Here is a 12,735-nt window from a genome sequence, read left to right as displayed (position 1 = left end):
GTGTTCTTTTCCTAATTGGACAGATAAGAAAATAGCAATTCAGAGAATGGATACTGAGTGGCTCGCTCCCCCTGCTCCTCAGGGTGTGCTCATCTGTAAATAGTGATGATAATACCCCCATGGTGGAGTTGTTGTAAGGATTAAATGAGATAACGTACGCAGGGTGCTGAGCGCAGTGTCTGGAACAAGGGCAGCATTCAACAAATGCCAGCTCCCATGACGGCTAGGTCAATGGGAAGCTCAAGGTTACATAGCTGGGAAGTGACAACGCCAGGATGAGGATCCAGGCCTTTTCATGCCAAGTCCAGGCTTTTTATGCTTTATCCCCAACACCGCAAAGGGGTATTAGGACATGGCCCATGCCCTCAAAGAACCTAGAATATTTTGTAGCAGGCATCTCTTAAGTACATGAAACAACAAAGCAATTATTCCCACAAAGAACTAAGGCAAAAGTGACAAAAACTAGGATGCAACGCTCAAAGTACACAATTCTTTTGTCCAACAGTAACTGTTACCCTTTACAATGTCTTCTTATGCACACTTTCCAAAGCTTAGGAAACCCATGTTTCATCCCTGTTTCAAAGTGAGTTTGCGTGGGGAGATCAGATATGAAAGTAAGACCCTTTCCATATTAATTACAGAAAATGTTTTCTGTGGGCATTCTGAACTTCAGGAAGTTTGAGCTATTTTTGGAAACTTTTCTTTAACTTCTAGAAAGTACCATTCATGATCATACACTTTTTAAGGGACTTAAAAACAGCTTCAGTTGAGTTTAAGGCTGCTTCTCAAAAAAAAAAAATCTTCAACTTGATTAATTAATTTAAACTACAACATATGACACCCGGTGGTTGATAACATAAGAGAAAAGACACGAGGTCAGTGAATATTTTAAAGGCGTAGGTAGCAGGCACACAAGCACATACAGAGTAGGAAGTCATTCTGTCGCCCATATATTTGATGCCACAATAATAATCCCATAATAATGGGGTTAGGCATACTATTTCTTTACAGTAATCCTGGCCTATTTATGAGGTAACAAAAGAAGAGGCTAAAACTTTGCAGAATGTTGAAACTTCTTTATATGTTAGAGGGTTATTTACTAATGGACACTTTGAGATTCACATCTTGAAAGGTTTTTGATGTGCTATGTGTTTTTATATTCTTAATATAGAGTTCTTTCTTTCCCTTTCTTTCTTTCTTTCCTAGTTTTATTGGGACGAGAGAGAGAGAGAGAGAGAGAGAGAGAGAGAGAGAGAGAGAGGGAGAGAATCCCAAGCAGGCTCCACACTCAGCTTGGAGACCAACACAGGGCTTTATCCCACAACCGCGGGATCATGACCTGAGCTGAAATCAAGAGCTCAACCGACTGAGCCTCCCAGGTGCCCCTATACTACTTTCGAAGATAGAAAAGTGATGCTCATGAAGAGGTGGCCCTTACCAAAACTATGAGGTAGGAGCTTTTCCTAAGAAACACTCTATATAATCCCTTTACTGCATGTCTGTTCCCAGGGTGGAGGAGGGGAGCGTGAGGGGTGAGGACCCCCATTTACCGAGCCCCTTCAATGAAGGACTCTGGTATACAGTCCTGCTTTATGTGATCTGTTTCACCTCCTACAACAGTCTTGTAACACGTATATTAATCACCCCAATTATTCAGAGATGAGCAAGCTAAGTCTCAGAATTTAAGGAACATGTCTAAAATAAAGAAACTGATCAGTGACTACAGAGATTCCTCTGCTTCAGTGCTCATTCAGGTTACCCCTCACTGAACTGGGCTGCCCCCCACATCAGACACCCTTGTCAGCACCTCCACTATAGACTAGTTCACATCAAATCATTTGAGTTAGGCCTTTTAGAAGTACTCCTATTCTATTCTAGACAACACAGATAACCGACAGACACATGAAAATATGCTCAACATCACTCGTCATTAGGGAAATGCAAATCAAAACCACAGTGAGATATCACCTGACATCTGTCAGAATAGCTGAAACAAAAAAACACAAGAGGGGCACCTGGGTGGCTCAGTCGGTTAAGCGTCTGACTTTGGCTCAGGTCATGATCTCATGGTTTGTGAGTTCGAGCCCCATGTCGGGCTCTGTGCTGACAGCTCAGAGCCTGGAGCCTGTTTCAGATTCTGTGTCTCCTTCTCTCTCTGCCCCTCCCCCACTCTCTCTCTCTCTCTCTCTCTCTCTCTCTCAAAGCTAAATAAACATTAAAAATAAATTAAAAAAAAAACACAAGAAACAACAAGGGTTGGCTAGGATGTGGAGAAAAAGGAACCCTTGTGCACTGTTGGTGGGGATGCATTTGGTGCAACCACGGTGGAAAAACAGTATGGAGGTTCCCCAAAACATTAAAAATAGAAATACCATATGAATCAGTAATCCCATTACTGGGTATTTACCCAAAGAAAACAAAAACACCCTAATTCAAAAAGATATATGCACCCCTATATTTATTGCATCATTATTTACAATAGCCAAGATACGGAAGCAACCCAGGTGTCCATCCATAGACGAAGTGATGAAGAAGAATGGGGTGTACATACAATGGAATATTCCCCAGCCATAAAAGAAGAATGAGACCTTGCCATCTGCAACAACATGGATGATCTAGAGGGTATTATGCTAACTGAAATAAGTCAAAGACCAATACCGTATGATTTCACTCATACGCGGAAGCTGAGAAACAAAGCAAATGAACAAACGAAAGACAAAAATCAGACTCTTAAATATAGAGAACAAACTTGGTTGCCGGAGGGGAGGTAGGTGGGGGATGGGTGAAAGAGGCCAAGGGGATTAGGAACACACTTTTCCATGAGCACTGAGTAATGTACAGAACTGCTGAATCACTATACAGTTAAGGAGGAGGAGGAGAAGGAGGAAAAGTAGTAGGAGTAGGGGCGCCTGGGTGGCTCAGTCGGTTAAGCGTCCGACCTCGGCTCAGGTCATGATCTCACAGTTTGTAAGTTTGAGCCCCGCGACGGACTCTGCTGACAGCTCGGAGCCTGGAGCCTTGGATTCTGTGTGTCCTCCTCTCTCTGCCCCTCGTCGACTCACGCTCTGTCTCTCTCTCAAAAATAAATAAACATTAAAAAAAGAAAAAGTCGTAGCAGTAGTCCTATTCTAAAAGTGACCAGGCAGGCATCATTTTAACCCAAATCAGTGACTCTAGTAGTAAAATCTAGTGGTAAAATCTGAGACAGGGTGGCAGGACTTCCAAGTGTCAAGAATCTAGAGATCATCTGGTCAACCTCTTCTCCCATTAATATACAGATTTAAAATAGCTAAAGCCTAAGTGGGGCTGAGACTTTGCAGAGGTCACACCACAAATCAGGTGTAGAGCCCAGATGAGAGCCAGAATTCCTGACTGAGTCCTGTTCTCTTCTACGGCATCAGCCACAAATATTCAAACATAAGGTAAAAAACACACTCCAGACTAATAGGACTTATTCTAACGTTATTAATTCACATGGTGATTCCGAGTGCCGGCAAGGCCTGTGTGTACCTCTTATTAATTGTGCGGCCTAGACAAGGTACCCTCCCTTTGCCTTGGGTTTCTTATCAATTATATGAGAGTAACAATGGTCTCTGCTTCATGTGGGGCAAATATGATAATTCATATAGAGCTCTAACTCCCTGTGCTCAGGATAAACTCTCAATAAATGGTATGTTATTATCATTAAAATTATTTTTACTGTTATTACCACCACTCTTTCAGATAATTGACAGTTCATACTTTCACTTTTGGGGAAGTAGGTAGAAAGAACTTCGTGCAGTCAAATTCATCTCCCTCAGGGCACCTGGGTGGCTTAGTTAGTTGAGCATTGGACTTCAGCTCAGGTCATGATCTCATGGTTCATGAGTTCGAGCCCTACATACAGCCCTGCACCGAGCCAGCATCAAGACCTGCATCAGTCTCCTCGCTCACAGTGCGGAACCTGCTGGGGATTCTCTCTCTCCCTCCCTCTCTCTCTGCCCCTGCCCCATTTGTGCGCGCGCACACTCTTTCTCTCTCAAATAAATAAACTTTAAAGCAATTTAATTGAAAAAAATTCATCTACCTCTTCTCTAAAGTTAGCCCTAGACAGTCTCAGGAATGAAGGCAAAATGAGTAGAAGGTTGGCACCAAGAATAAAGAAATTACCTTTGAAAATACAAGTGCCTGCTGAGCATTTTCATTTGATCTTTAAAGTCAGGGGCGCCTGGGTGGCTCGGTCGGTTAAGCGTCCGACTTCGGCTCAGGTCATGATCTCACGGTCTGTGAGTTCGAGCCCCGGGTCAGGCTCTGTGCTGACAGCTCAGAGCCTGGAGCCTGTTTCAGATTCTGTGTCTCCCTCTCTCTCTGCCCCTCCCCTGTTCATGCTCTGTCTCTCTCTGTCTCAAAAATAAATAAACGTTAAAAAAAAAATTAAAAAAAAAAATAAAGTCAAACTTCCCCATCTTTCTCAAACCCACTCTTTCCCATTTACTACCCTTTTGCCTCAGTTTTACAGAGATACAATTGGTATATAATACAGGTATTATATTTATTTTAGGTGTACATCATAATGATTTGGTATTTGTATATATTGCAGAGTGAATGCCACAATAAGTTTAGTTAACTTCCATCACCTCCCATAGTTAGTTACACCTATTTTTTCTTATGATGACAACTTTTAAGATCTACTCTCTAGGCAACTTTCAAATATACGGTACAGGATTATTAACTATAATCGCCACACTATACATTACATACCCAGGGCTTATTTATCTTATAACTGGAAGTTTGTACCTGTTGACCCCCTTCACCCATTTTGCCCACCTCCCATTGCCCGCTCTCTGGAGACCACAAACCTGTTTCTTAGATCTATAGCTTGGTTTGTTTTAAATTCCACATAGAAGTCAGATCACGCGATACTTATCTTTCTCTGACTTATTTAATTAGCATGATACCCTCAAGGTCCATCCATGTTGTTACAAATGACAGGGTTTTCTTCCTTCTATGGCTAAATAATATTCTATTTTATATATAAAATACATATATTTTCTTATATATATAAAAAATACATATATTTTCTTATATATATATAAAATATATATATTTTCTTTCTTTCATCCATTCATTCATCAGCAGACGCTTGAGTTATTTCTCTCTCTTGGCTATTGTAAATAATGCTGTAATGAACATGGGGGTAAAGATATTTTCTCAGGATAGTGAATTTGTTTCCTATATTTATTTCCTAATAAATTTCCAGATGTAGGATTGTTGGATCATATAATAGATCTACTTTTAATTTTGGGGGGAACTTCCATACTGTTTTCCACAGTGGCCACACCAATTTATATTCCCATCAATTATATTCCCAACAACAGTGCACAGGGATTACCTTTTTTCCCACATCCCTGCCAATACTTATCTCTTGGCTTTTTTGTTCTGTTTTGTTTTGATAATAGCCATTCTAAATAGGTATAAGGTAATAGCTCATTGTGGTTTTGATTTTCACTTCTCTGAGAATTAGTGAGGTTGTGCACTTTTCCATGTACTTAATGGCCAGCTGTATGTCTTCTTTGGAAAAAAGGTGTATATTCAGATCCTTTGTCCATTTTTTAATTGGATTGTTTGTGGGGTTTGGTTTTTTTTGTTTTGTTTTGTTTTCTTGTTATTGAGTTGTATGTGTTCTTTATATGCTTTGGATATGAACTCTTATCAGATAAGTGATTTACAAATAGCTTCTCCCACTCCTTGGGTTGCCTTTTCATTTTGTTGATGGTTTCCTTTCTTATTAAGAAGGTTTTTAGTTTGATATAGTCCCATTTGTTTATTTTTGCTTTTGTTGACAAATCCAAGAAATCATTGCCAAGACCAGTGTCAAGGAAATTACCCCCTATATTTTCTTACAGAAATTCCATGACTTCAAATCTTACATTCGAGCCTTTTATCCACTTTGACTTAATTTTTGTGTATGGTGTAAAACAGTGGTCCAATTTTCCCAACACCATTATTGCAGAGACTATCCTTTCTTCATTGTATATTTTTGGTTCCTTTGTCATAAAATAATTGAACACATACAGGTGAGTTTATTTTTGAGATCTTTATTCTGTTCCACCGATTTATGTGTTTGTTTTTATGCCATGCTGCTTTGGTTACCATAATTCTATAACATAGTTTAAAATCAGAAAGTGTGATGCCTCCTGCTTTGTTCTTCTTTCTTGAGATTGCATTGGCTATTTGGAGTTTTTGTAGTTCCATACAAATTTTAGGACTGTTTGTTCTATTTCTGTGAAAAATGCCATTGGTATTTTGATAGGGATTGCATGGAATCTGTAGATTGCTTTGGGTAGTATGGACATTTTCACAATTTTAATTCTTGCAATCCATGAGCATGGACTATCTCTCTATTTATGTGTCTTCTTCAATTTCTTTCATCAATGTTTTCAGTGTACACATCTTTCACCTCCTTGGTTAAATTTATTCCTAGGTATTTTATTCTTTTTGATAGAATTATAAATGGGATTGTTTCTTTAATTTCTCTGATACTTCGTTTTTAGCCTATGGAAATGCAACTTATTTTGCTTATTGATTTCATATTTGCAACTTTACTGAATTTGTTTATTACTGCTAACAGTTTTTTAGTGGAGTCTCTAGAGCTTTCTATGTATATGTCACCTGCAAATAGAGACAGTTTTACTTCTTCCTTTCTTATTTGATGCCTTTCATTTATTTTTCATGCCTAATTACTCTGGCTGCCAGCACTATGTGGCAAATGAGCATCCTTGTTTTCTTCCTGATCTCAGAGGAAAAGATTTCAGTTGAAATTCCTCATCCTTCTCAAATCTAATCCTTCTCGCCTAATTCCTAACTTAGTTAAAAACCTGACCATCCATCTAGACATCAACTCCTTCCACACCACCACCCACTTGGTGACCTACTACTACTAATTCTCCCTCTGAAATGGCTCTCTAAGGATCTCTCTTCTCTTTCTCTATCTTACCTGGCTCAAGCACAATTAATTTTTCTCCTTCTTCTTCTTCTTCTTCTTCTTCTTCTTCTTCTTCTTCTTCTTTTGCTTGCATCACTCCAGTGGTCTAAAATCTAAGCTCATTCCCCTTTGCGATACCACCTATTTAGGACCTCCAAAGTCACTTTTGCAAAATTCAAATTAGATCAAATCTTTTCTCCTCAAAAAGGCTACATAGTTTCTCCTCCTCAGTAGAGTGTATGCACATCTCAGGCTCACTGAAACACCCCCCAAACTCTCCTGCCACCCCCTCATTTCAGAGGACCTAAATGTTCTTTGAACACAAACTTGCCTTTGATATGGAACACCTACCTGGCCCCTTCTCTAGAAAAAAAAGCTGCTGCTGCCTACTGGAATGCAGTCCAAGTGCACTGCTTTTCTGGAATCTCTTTCAGATTCCCTCCACCCTTCCTTCTTTGGGCTTCCAATGAACTTGTTCCTATCTCCACTAGCCATTCACCATGTGGATCACTATCACTTATTTTCTTATCCTTCTTTTCTGCTAGATTGATTTCTGAAATGCCTGGGCTTCATTCTTTTATCCCCTGGCACAGGGCCTACATGGCCCACAGTAGATGCTTAACAAACAACTGCTAAATAACCTGAGTGGATGGGGGCGCCTCAGTGGCTCAGCCGGCTAAGCATCCGACTTCAGTCAGGTCGTCATCTCGCGGTTCCTGAGTTCTAGCCTCACTTCGGGCTCTGTGCTGACAGCTTGGAGCCTGGAGCCTGCTTCAGATTCTGCGTCTCCCTCTCTCTCTGCCTCTGCCCCGCTCATTCTCATTCCCTCCCCCCCCTCTCTCTTTCTCCCCCAAATAAATACTTAAAAAAATTAAACTGAGTGCATGGTACCCAAAGAAATAAAATTACCCAAAGAAATAAAATTAAACCTCAGTTACTATCAAAACCTATCTCAATAAAGCTACTTTCCGTAATATATATAACTAACTGCAAACAATTACGTAAGTAGCTTTCAAAAGAGTGTAATGGGAACTTGCAAATGGCAAAGTTCTCGAGTTCCCACTTACACTTGTTAAATGTTCATCAATGGAGAGGGAGAGCCACATCCTCCTAGATTTAGTTGGCTTCTGCAGGACCTGCACACACAAGGCATTCTGAAAGCTTCCGGGATCCTGTAGCTTTATTTGAGGACACTTTTCCCTCACAAAATTCTGTGGACTGGACTTGAGTAGTAGGTGCTCAATAAATGCTGATTTGATTTGCAGGGGATTTGAAAGCAAAGTGCAACTCACATTTTAGACTAATTCAATGCAATGACTGATTGTACTTAAGATAATAGCTCCAAGGCTAAAGAAAATCAATGGGCAGCCTGAAAAGCAGCCAAATGCTCGCTCCCCTGCCTTGTTCTACAGTCAATGCTGACCTGCTTCTTGATCCTTTCCAGCTTCTCAGCTTTTCCGACTTCGCTGCTTCCCCAGAATGGAGAGGGCCAGTTAGCAAGTGTTGTCCTGTGCCTGTGATATATTTGTCCTGTGTTTTGATGTTGATGTAATATGTGAGAAAGTTGAGTGGCATTTTTTTTTAAATGTCCTACTTTTCCTAAAGCCTACCCTCTGTGTGACAGGTTAAATGTGATTCTAGCTGAAGGAAGGAAGAAGTGTGGACTAGAAGGCCGTAGCCTTCGTTCACCTTCAGTTGTGGGACTGTGTGTTAAAAGGAGCCCAGAAACTGTTGTTTTTACTAAAATCATACCAAAAATAAAAAAAATAAAAAAATAAATAGCTCTGGTAACGAACTCATTAGATGTCCACTGAACACCTCTATCCCAATGATGCAGAAAATAGGAAAGATTCAAAGCATGCACCCTGCTATAACTCATTCTGGGATAAGAAAAAGACAGCAGTGCCTTGGAGAATAAATCATTAACTAAAAGTCAAACCGAGACACCCTGGAAACCAGTGAGACCAGGCGGCTGGGATTTGCCTGTTCCCTCTGGTGACTTCTAGAGCGAAGCATCCCACAGGCAGGCAAACTCAGCACACTGCACTCCCTTCTATTTCACTTTTCAAACTTGAAGTTATTTTTAGATGACCCATGCCCACTAATCCCAGGCAGGACAATTCCCAGCCCGCTGCGCCTCCAAGTACCTTCCTCCTCTCCAGCACTTTTTAGGAGCACTGATAAGGAGTTTCTAGTTCTCTCCCCTCTTTTTCCTCCCCTCAGAGTGCAGTCCACCTGCCCTCACCCCCTCTCCAAACCTCAGTCCACAGGGGGGCCACAGGCGTCATCTTCGCTGTTCTACTTGTGCACCTGCTGCTGCTACTAGGAAGGCGAGCCCTTGGGCCACTAGGAATGGGGCAGGGGCTCTTAGAGACCCGCGCCCTCTAGAGGGGGGGTCAAGGGAGACCTCCGTCCCCTCGGCCGCCGCGGGGACTGTGAGCCGGAGCAGACCCCCCTCCGTCCGCGGCTGCCGCCCCCCTGTCCAGCCCCCGAACCCCACCGCGCTCGCCCGCCCCTCGCCGCGCCCTCAGCCACGGCCGGGGCGCCGCGCGCAGTCCCCGCTGGACCGGGCGCAGGGGCGAGCGGGCCGGCGCGGTTACATAACCGACCTGCTGGGCGTCCACGAAGCGCCGGCAGGGGCTGAGGCGGCGGCTCCGGCGTCCGCGGGGCCGGTGACTGCGGGCGCGGCGCTGCCTGCTCACCTGCCCGCCGGTGCGAGCGCGTGGGGGCGGGCGCGGTGCCCGCGGGCCTGGGCGTGGGGCCGTGCGCGGCGCGCCCCGCCTCCGGTCTCGCGGTCCGTGTGTCCCCGGCTCCGTGCCTCCCGCCCGCTCCTCCCCGCAACCTCGGCCGCCGTCAGCCGGGACAAAGCGGCTCCGGGGAGGGGCCGAGCCGCCGGCTCTCGCAGGAGCCAGCGGAGATGGGCGCGCCCCCAGCTCCGACTCATCGGGCCAACCTCCAATCAGACCCCAGGAAACCGAAAGCCCCTGTGTGGCCTCCTCTCCTCTCCTCCCCCCTGACCCGGCGCCCTTCCCGGGCCCGCACCCGCTCGGCTCCCCGGGCTCCCACCCTGCCCCCGGCTCCCCCACACCCCGCTTCCCGTTCAGGGTGCCCGGGAAGCGAAGAAGACCCTCTGGACACCTAGCGCGCGGGCCGGTCCGCGGGAGTCCGGCCCCTGCGGGGAGGGGTCCTCGGGGTCACCGCCGGGTAGGGGCCTCCTGGGGGTGTGAGTGGGCGGGGGGGCTGATTGTGAAGCTAAGGGTGTCTGGGCAGCGACAGCCCAGAAGAAACTGGCGGAGAGGCAAACTGGGTGGGGAGTACTGGAAAAGAGACTTTTCTTACAGGCAGGCTGAGCCCCCGACTCCGGGAAAGGAAAGGTCGGGAAGCCTCCTGGGGCGGGGCGTGGGGGGGGGGGGTTCTTCGGGGCGTCTGCTCGGGGTGGGTGCCGCGCCCTCTGGCTGGAGACCTGCGCCCGCCCCGCCCACGCGCTGAAGGTGCCCTGCGCGGGCTCCTGGGCTTTGCCAGGATTCGCAGCCACCAGACCTGGGGACAGAGGGCTTCAAGGACTCCCATTGTGCGAGAGCCGGTGACCAGCGGGAGGCTGGTGTCCTACGGTAAACGGTCGAACGTGAATCAGAGTCTAGGCGAGATCTGTTGCTCGACAAAGTTAAGATAGACGTCTCTGCTTTACAAAAGAAAGCAATTCAGAGCCGGAGGAAGCCTGTGGCTTGCGGGTGGCAACGCGGCGGACGGGGCTGAGCCTGATGGCAGGAGAAAGTCAATAGTGTGAAAAGACCAGAGCACGGAAAGTGGGGAAAATTGAAGGAAGGACGGGGTGGGGGTGAGAACCAACTTGAGTGAATAATATTTAAATCAGCTTGGCATTCTGTCATCTAATTGCTATAAAAATAGCTCTTTTAACTGTTCCTTTTTATGCCTTTCTGTTTCCTGGTACCAATATCAAAATTGCACTGAAGCAGTCTGTACGTTTCACAGTTCCTCGCTTACCCAGACACCACATTGTTTTTTCCCAAGGGTGACACCGAATTCCATCTTAAAAACGATTAAAGAAAAACAAGGAAACAACAAAAAGGTAGTAGACCTTAGCTCTTCACTCCGACTAATCTGCATTAATACAAATAAAGGCAGAATTTTGGAGTTGGAAGTGGCCTTAGACTCGTACTCTTCTAAACTTCTTCTGGATGCATAAATTCATAAATACCTGCTGATTTAGATGAATTGTGTTTTCGGATAGCATTGTGTGAAAAGGCGTTCTTATACTGAGCCCAAACTTGCCTTCCTAGGATTTTCACTCATTGGTTACAGTCCACTTTTGGAAGCCGTGGAGACAAGAGTCCAACTCGTTTTCCAACTGAGTGTGTTTCAAATATGTGGAGATAGTCATCATGTCTCATCCCAAAATCCCCCTTTCCCAGTGAAACATCCTTAATCCTTCGAACAAAATCTCGCTTGTAGTTAGTAGCTCCCAGAATCATCACCAACCTGAAGACTTTCATCTTAATAGAATCTATTTTGTAAATACATATTTACAAATGAAATTCTCTGGTGACAGAAGTAATACATTTATTGCAGAAATTTTGAGAAACAGAAGATTCAATGGGAAGGTTAATCAGTACATGTAACATTCAATATACCTTAACTGTTATAAAAAAAATGAACATGGTCATTTTCCTACCACTCAGATACAGCTATTCTTATTTTTTAAAAGACTTTATTTTTTAAAGTTTAAGGTTCACCACAGAATTGAGCAGAAAGTGTAGATATTTCCCATATACCCCCTGCACCCACAAAGACAGCCTCCCTCATTATCAATATCCCCCACCAGATTGGTGCATTTTTTTTTTTCTTATAATTGGTGAACTTACATTGACGCATCAGTATCAGCCATGTAGTTGATACTATAGTTTACATTAGGGTTCAGTTTTGGTGCTGGACATTATTTGAACTTTGACAAGTCTATGACATACCCACAACGACAGTCCTCTACAGGCTAGTTTCACTGCTCTAAAAATCCTCTGTGCTCCTCCTTGCCTACCCACTCACCTCTGGGAACCACTGATATTTTAGCTGTCTCCATAGTTTTGCTTTTTCCAGAATGTCATAGAGTAGAACCTAATACCGTGAATAGTCTTTTCTGATTGGTCTCTTTCTTCTTTTCTTTCAGCAATATGCATTTATGGTTTCGTCACGTGTTTTCATGATTTGACAGCTCATTTCTTTTTTAGCACTGAATAATATTCTGTATTCTGGATGTATCAGTTTATTTATCCATTCACCTATGGAAGGCATCTTGGTTGTTTCCAACTTTGGGCAATTATGAATAAAAGTGCTGTAAACATCTGCATGCAAGTTTTTATGCGAACGTAAGTTTTCAACTTATTTGGGTAAATACTAAGGAGTGGGATTGCTGGAGCGTATTGTAAAACTGTGCTTTGTAAGAAAACACCAAACTGTCTTCCAAAGTGGCCGTAACAGTTTGCATCACCATGAGAAATGGGTGAAATATCCTGTTGTTCCACATCCTCACCAGCATTTGTCATTGTCAATGTTTAGGAATTTCACTGTTCTTATAGGTGTGCAGTGACATCTCATTGTTGTCTTAATTTACAGTTCCCTAATGACATATGATGCTGAACATTTTTCACATGCTTATTTGCCATCTATATGTCTTCTTTGGCGAGATGTCTGTTCAGATTCTTTGCCCATTTCTTAACTGGGTTGTTCACTTTCTTATTCTTATTGTTTCTTGTTAT

General features: G+C 43.7%; 1 protein-coding gene across 3 annotated transcripts in view; it reads right to left on the bottom strand.

Moving 5' to 3' along the window:
• The window catches only part of RCAN2 (regulator of calcineurin 2), a 268,263-nt gene extending 258,422 nt beyond the window's left edge, over window positions 1–9,841 (bottom strand). The window contains exon 1 of one of the 3 annotated variants that reach the window (XM_053222718.1): window positions 9,667–9,841. The gene's annotated coding sequence lies outside the window, so the exon portion shown is untranslated. Of the gene's footprint in view, window positions 1–9,222; window positions 9,428–9,573 lie in introns of those variants that run through there. The other 2 variants (XM_027057625.2, XM_053222717.1) reach the window with 2 other exon arrangements.
• Between the last annotated feature and the right edge of the window lie 2,894 nt (window positions 9,842–12,735).

Source organism: Acinonyx jubatus, chromosome B2 (assembly GCF_027475565.1).
Source record: "Acinonyx jubatus isolate Ajub_Pintada_27869175 chromosome B2, VMU_Ajub_asm_v1.0, whole genome shotgun sequence".
Taxonomy (NCBI): Eukaryota; Metazoa; Chordata; class Mammalia; order Carnivora; family Felidae; genus Acinonyx; species Acinonyx jubatus.
This window is presented reverse-complemented; position numbering and strand designations above follow the sequence as displayed.